General features: G+C 38.8%; 1 pseudogene; it reads right to left on the reverse strand.

The window, feature by feature from the left end:
• LOC103351886 (ATP-binding cassette sub-family E member 1 pseudogene) overlaps window positions 1–5,699 on the reverse strand; it is a 59,686-nt pseudogene extending 53,987 nt beyond the window's left edge.
• Window positions 5,700–6,014: the final 315 nt, after the last annotated feature.

Raw genomic sequence — 6,014 nt, forward strand, 5'->3', positions numbered from 1 at the left:
ATGAGGTGTGGAAAAGAAAGGAGCAGACGCATCTGCCACTACACTGAAGGTACAGAACTCTGTGGGAGAGGTTCTATAACAGGTGCACCTTATCACCAGCAGGGGGCAGAATCTACCCAGACAGCAGGATGAGTGGCTCAGAGCCAGACCTTAAACTGTTCAAAGCCCCTAAACCTGCTATGACATGAATTGGAAACAATAGGTGACAGATGCCTTGGGCACAAATGGAAAAGAAGTTCACAAAACAGCTGGATTCGAAAGTGCAGTAGGGTGGCCAACCATCCAAGTTTCCCAAGGTGTAAGACTTTTCATTTTTAAACCAGACCAGGCCTAAGAAAACTAGAGCAATTTAGTCACCCTAAATGGGAAGATAGAGCTATTTACGCTCTCTCCACTATCACTTGTTCTCCTTGCTGCTTTGCCAATTCTACTGGGGTCAGTGAGATTTTTGATGATTATATAAGAGATCAGATTAGAGTGCCTTGAATGCTGAGAAGCAAACCAAGGCTTTTAGAAAGGGAATAATGTTGCTTCATAGATATTTTATTTCTTCAATATTTTATTATGAAATTGCAATGAAAATAATATTAAATTTTTTGAAAATATAATGAAATACAGCACATGTCCTAGGTAATGCCCATATGCCCCACCTAGATCCTATGATTAGCATTTTGTTGGGCTAATTTATCAGATATTTATTCTTCTATCCATCCATCAATCCATCTAAGTTTCCATGCATTTCAAAATAAGTTCCACCCACCATTATACCCATCACTAAATATGGTTATCATCAATATTGATATGTATATTGATGATAGCATTAAAATTGTTTTTAGGTTCTTTTTCTTCTGAGGTTAAGTTTACATACAGTTAAATATAAAAATCTTAAGTGTATCATTCTCTGAATTTTAACAAATGCAAATGCTTGTTTTACCCAAATCTATCAAGATATAGAAGAATGTCACTGTACAGAAAATAGTTAACTTAGGTCTGACTGTTATACTTTGAAAGATGCACATGGCTGGCATCTAGGAATTTAAATTTTGGGAGAGTTTCCACAATTCCATGGTGTGAATAATTAACTGTACCTCACACGTTTATGCAAATAAATATGGTTTATGCTTCATACTTACTTTCCTTTTGGAGGTGTGGGATTTGGGTACATACTAGACAAAAGGGTGGCTATCTGACAAGTCCCCAATGAAAGACTTCCACATTATATCCTTAATGGGCTCCCCGGTAGACAACATTTCACAGTGTTGTCACAGTTGAGGAATTAAATGCGCACTGTGTGACTCCACTGAGAGAGGACTTTTGGAAGCTTACACCTCATTTGTCTCACTCTACATGTCTTTTCTCATTGCTGAACTTTCTTTGTATCCTTTCACTATAATAAATCATAGCCATGAGTATGATTACATGCTGAATCCTGTGAATCCTACCAAATCATCTAACATGGAGGTGGTCTTCAGAATTCCCACTACAGCAACCACCCCAGAAACTTTCTTCTTTCCCCTTCTCTGTTATTCCTCACCCTTAAACCTCAAGAAGTAAACGTTGTTCTAATTTCTTTGACTATAGATCTATTTTGTCTTTTTCTAGGACTTCATATAAATATAATCACTTAGTATGTTCTCATGTCTGGCATCTTTCATTCAGCATGTGTTTTGGACAGTCATCCATGTTATTGAGTGCATCATTAATTGCATCATTTTTATTGTTCAGTAGTGTTCTATTATATGAACATACCATCCTTTGTTTCTCTATTCTACTGATGGGCACCTGAGCTGTTTCTAGATTGATGTTGTTAAGAATAAAAGTTCTATAAAAACATTCATTTATAAAATTTTGGTGGATATATGTTTTCATTTCTTTTAAGTATATAACCAGCAGTGATAGTTCTGGGTCATAGTGTAGGTAATTGTTTTATTTTAAAAGAAACTGCTAGGTCTTTTATCAAAGTGATTATGAGATTTTTAAATTCCCACCAACAGTATAAGAAAATATTCGTTGTTCCACATTCTCAGCAAAATTTAGTGTCATCAGTTTTTTTAATATTAGCAATTCGAGTGGGTGTTTGGTGATATGTATAGTCTGGTTTCGTTTGCAAAAGTCAAATGTTCTTATTTAAAACAAAGCATAGTAAAAAAAAAAAGTTCCTCAGTCCTCAGTTGTAATTTCCCCCACCTACCACAAATTCCTATCCCACTGTTTATTTTAGGCCCCTGAGAATAGTTGAATGTTCATTCATCCACACCTTTCTCTGAAGAGAAGTCTGACCCAGCATGAAGGGGATCCCAGAGTTGCATAGGGAGTAGCTCTCTCTCTCTCACCAACCCTCAGCCAGGCCTGGTCTTCATTTCCTTATACTGGCCAATTAATTCAACTTCTATGAGTGGACATTTCTTAGAATAAATACTATGGGTCCTCAAAATTGAATATATTGTAGAACTCAGTTTCCAGTCAGCAAAGTACCTCTGCCATCACTATACCTTTTAACTCCAACGTTGGGAGTCAGTTTCAGATTCCTAGGGAACTGACAATCCTTACCTCCTCTTAATGCTGTAGACTATATACTCTGGTCCATGACTTTATCTTTGTCCCTTATTGAACCTAAGAGGAGGATCTTGGGCATCAAGATCTAGAGTAAACCTTCCTAATTATTCTTGCCATGGTTTTTCTTTTCTTTCATCCTTTAGGAGCTCTTCTGCTACCTTTTAAAACTTGGCTGAATCTGTCCCCCTCACACCATGCCCAGTATATGGCTCTAGTTCAAGATACGTTTGCCTTTTCCTTAGACTACTGTAGTAGCCACCCAGATTATTTCTCTGCCTCAGTATCTCTCTCACTTCTATCTTCTATATTGCTGTGAGAAAATATTTTGACATAATGACCACAGTCTTCTTGTCTGACAAGAGTACCATGCGTTTTTTCTGCTTCTTGGCCTTTGATTGTTGCTATTTCCATAGCTGTGAAAGTCTTTCATTCTCCATTTCTACATATCCGAATTTTTCACAGCACACACATCACTCCCTAAATTTACCTCTAATTCCCACCCTGTGTGCCCAAGCAACCTCTCCATTTGAAGAATTACACACCATTCCCCTGGAATATTGTGGTATCATTCTCTGCCTGGTATAGCAATGTGTTGGAGAACAAAGACTATGGTTGAACAGACCTGAATTCAAACCTGAATCCAAGCACTTATTATCAGTGGGACTAAGCAAGTTAATTAAGCAATTTGAGCTTTACTTTCATCAATAATTAAAATAGGGAGGATAATAAGAATAATTTCTGCCCTCACAAAGCTTTTTGAAGACTTCATAAGAAAATGAATGTGAAGTACTAGGCACCTATCTTGGCACATTGCAAGTGCTCCATAAATGCCGGCTATTGTTATTCTTCTGTTTGTCTAGAGCTTGTGGGGGGAATATCTGAGAAAAAGTACAGATATGAAAGTAATTGTTGTAGAGGGGCTGTGTAACCATGGAGCCAATGATATGTTACAGAATTTTTTGTAAAATGCAAAGAGAGCTGAGCTTGGCACCTCAGGGAAGATAATCCCCCAGGAAGCAGATAGAAGCACAAGGGTCTACAAAGTAGAATATAGATAGGAGGAAGAACCTATATAGAACACTGCAAGAAGCCAAAGAGGGTCAACAGTGCAGGAAGGCAAAAGGCAAAGAATGATTAAGTAGGATCAACTTAAGTCCACTAACACTAACAAACTGAAAGTCATTTGAGATCTATCAGAGTAAACTACAGTGATGGGGATGGAAGTGAGGAATTGGAGAAAGAGGGAAAAGAATATCTAGATATCTATGTAGAAATTTGGCTGAAAGACAGAAGGAAAGAGGGTGGGATATGAGAGACCATCTTAAAAGTGGTCTTTTTCTTTCCCTTCCATTCCCTTCTCTTCTGTTCCCTTCCCTTTTCTTTCCTTTGTTTGGATTTTTTTTTAATGAGAGAACTAATTGACCTTGTCCATAATCAAAACAAAAGTATCAATAGTAAAGTTTTGTATTGAGGGAGAGAACATGGAAAATTAGCAGAATGAGTAGGGAGGAAGCATGAAAGGGCAGATGCAGACAAAGGTAAAGGGATTGATTTTGGCTGGTCCAGAGACCAAAGAGAAGGGTAGGTGTGGGTGTAGGGAAACGTGTCTCATACACCTTCCAGTCCCCAAAGCTCAGCAGGGTAGAAAAGTGGAATGCATCAACATGTATTAAGCCTTCAGGAAATGTAAGAGTAAAAGAAGACTAAGGAAAACTGTGGGGAGACAAACTGCAGGAATAGGGATACTTTTTCTCATCCTGAATTCCCTGAAGCACAAATGGTAAACTTGAAATTGGGGCTGGAGAATGAGGGAGGAGGAAAATGGCAGTATGGGGTGAGGGGGATCCAGAGAGTGAAGGAGAGGCATGTGTTCATGCACATGTGTGTCGGGGGGGCACAATAGCAATGCATTGGAACACCACTGACTGCAAAAGGGTAACATGTAGTTATGTTGAATTAGGGCTAGTTCTACCTTTCCTGAAAAGGCATTTCTTTCTTGTCATTGGCTAGTACCAAGGCAGCTGGAAGGAAGCAAGCATGAGATTCGGCAATTGATGACACCCCTTCTTACATCTCCCTATTTACTCCCTTTCTCACTTTCAGCCTAATTTAGGTAAAATCTGTCTGGTAGGGGAGGTGGGAGTGTCATCAGATGACCTTTGGAAGCTCTCACTTTCCTATCTCCACCTTCAATTATAGAAACTGCAGCTGCAAGTCAAATGAGAAACGTTTATTAGGAGAGAAGGCGCTTATCTAGAATGTGCTTCTGGAAGGCTGTGTTCCCAGTCTCAGCAGCCCAATCCCTCTTAGCAGAGAACTGTCTAAGCAGATGGAGCCACAGGCTCTGTCCTCTGGGAGCTTAGTTCATAGTACAGAATGAAAGCAGACACGCAGAACAGGAAAATCATCAAAAAATGACCAAGAGGGCAGGGCTAGCTTGAACCCTGAGTAGTAAAGGGTAAACCTAGTGGTTTCCTATTGAAATGTGACTTTGCAATTCCCCTGGTTTCCCTCTCCTCATTGACTCTAAGCAAGACAAGACTCACATCCAAGCCTTCAAACTCCAACTCTAGAAGAGATGAAATGTTATGGAAGACCTTTTGGGTACCAGGTACTCTTCTAGGCACTTTTGTAGTATATTAGAGTCAGATCCAAATTTGAGGACACTCTGTCAGCTTCAATTTTCTTGTCTGTATATTTGAAGACATTGAGTGTTGCTAGGAAGATTTTATTGTCTAGTTGCATTTTAATATTTGGGTTCTAATTGACATATTGGGTACAGTATTATAATTTGTATTGATCAAATCAGGGTTATCAGAATTCCCATATCCTAAAATATTATCATTTCTCTGTGTTGAGAAACTTCAGACTCTGTTCCTCTAGTTATTTTGAAATGTAAAATTAACTGTTGTAGATTAGAGGTACCCAACTATGTTACAGACTTTAGAATTTCTTCCAACACTCAAATAATGTCTTTTATATTCCTTTATGAATGCTAACTCATTTAATCTCCAAAACAATCAAACAAGGTAAATTCTATGTGTTTTCAACTTTTCATCCATAGCAAATACTCGAGAGCAGCTACTTGTGAAGGAAAGACGTTCATTTGGGCTTATGGTTGTAGGTTCATGTTCCAAGATCATGTGGACCCATTGAAAGTGCCAGACCAAGTGCAACTATCTGGGATCCTGCCCCAGCTAAGTTATCTGAGGCAATATCACACAGCACAGAAATGAGCAGTTTCCAGTCAGTCCCACTAAAACTGCAGGCATGAGCAAACAGATAGTGGTTGCTTTCAGCCACTAAGTTTTTAGGTGGCTTGTCTCACAATAGATAAATGAACCAAAAAGACTAAATAAAACAGTAGTACCCCACCAAGTGGCTGGCAAGTCGAGGTACTCAATACATAATTACTCCTTTTCCATTCAGAAGTGTCCCTGAGAACAGATTTGCCTGGC

The sequence above is a fragment of the Oryctolagus cuniculus genome, chromosome X (genome assembly GCF_051225735.1).
Source record: "Oryctolagus cuniculus isolate XC-2025 breed Fujian yellow rabbit chromosome X, ASM5122573v1, whole genome shotgun sequence".
Lineage (NCBI taxonomy): Eukaryota > Metazoa > Chordata > Mammalia > Lagomorpha > Leporidae > Oryctolagus > Oryctolagus cuniculus.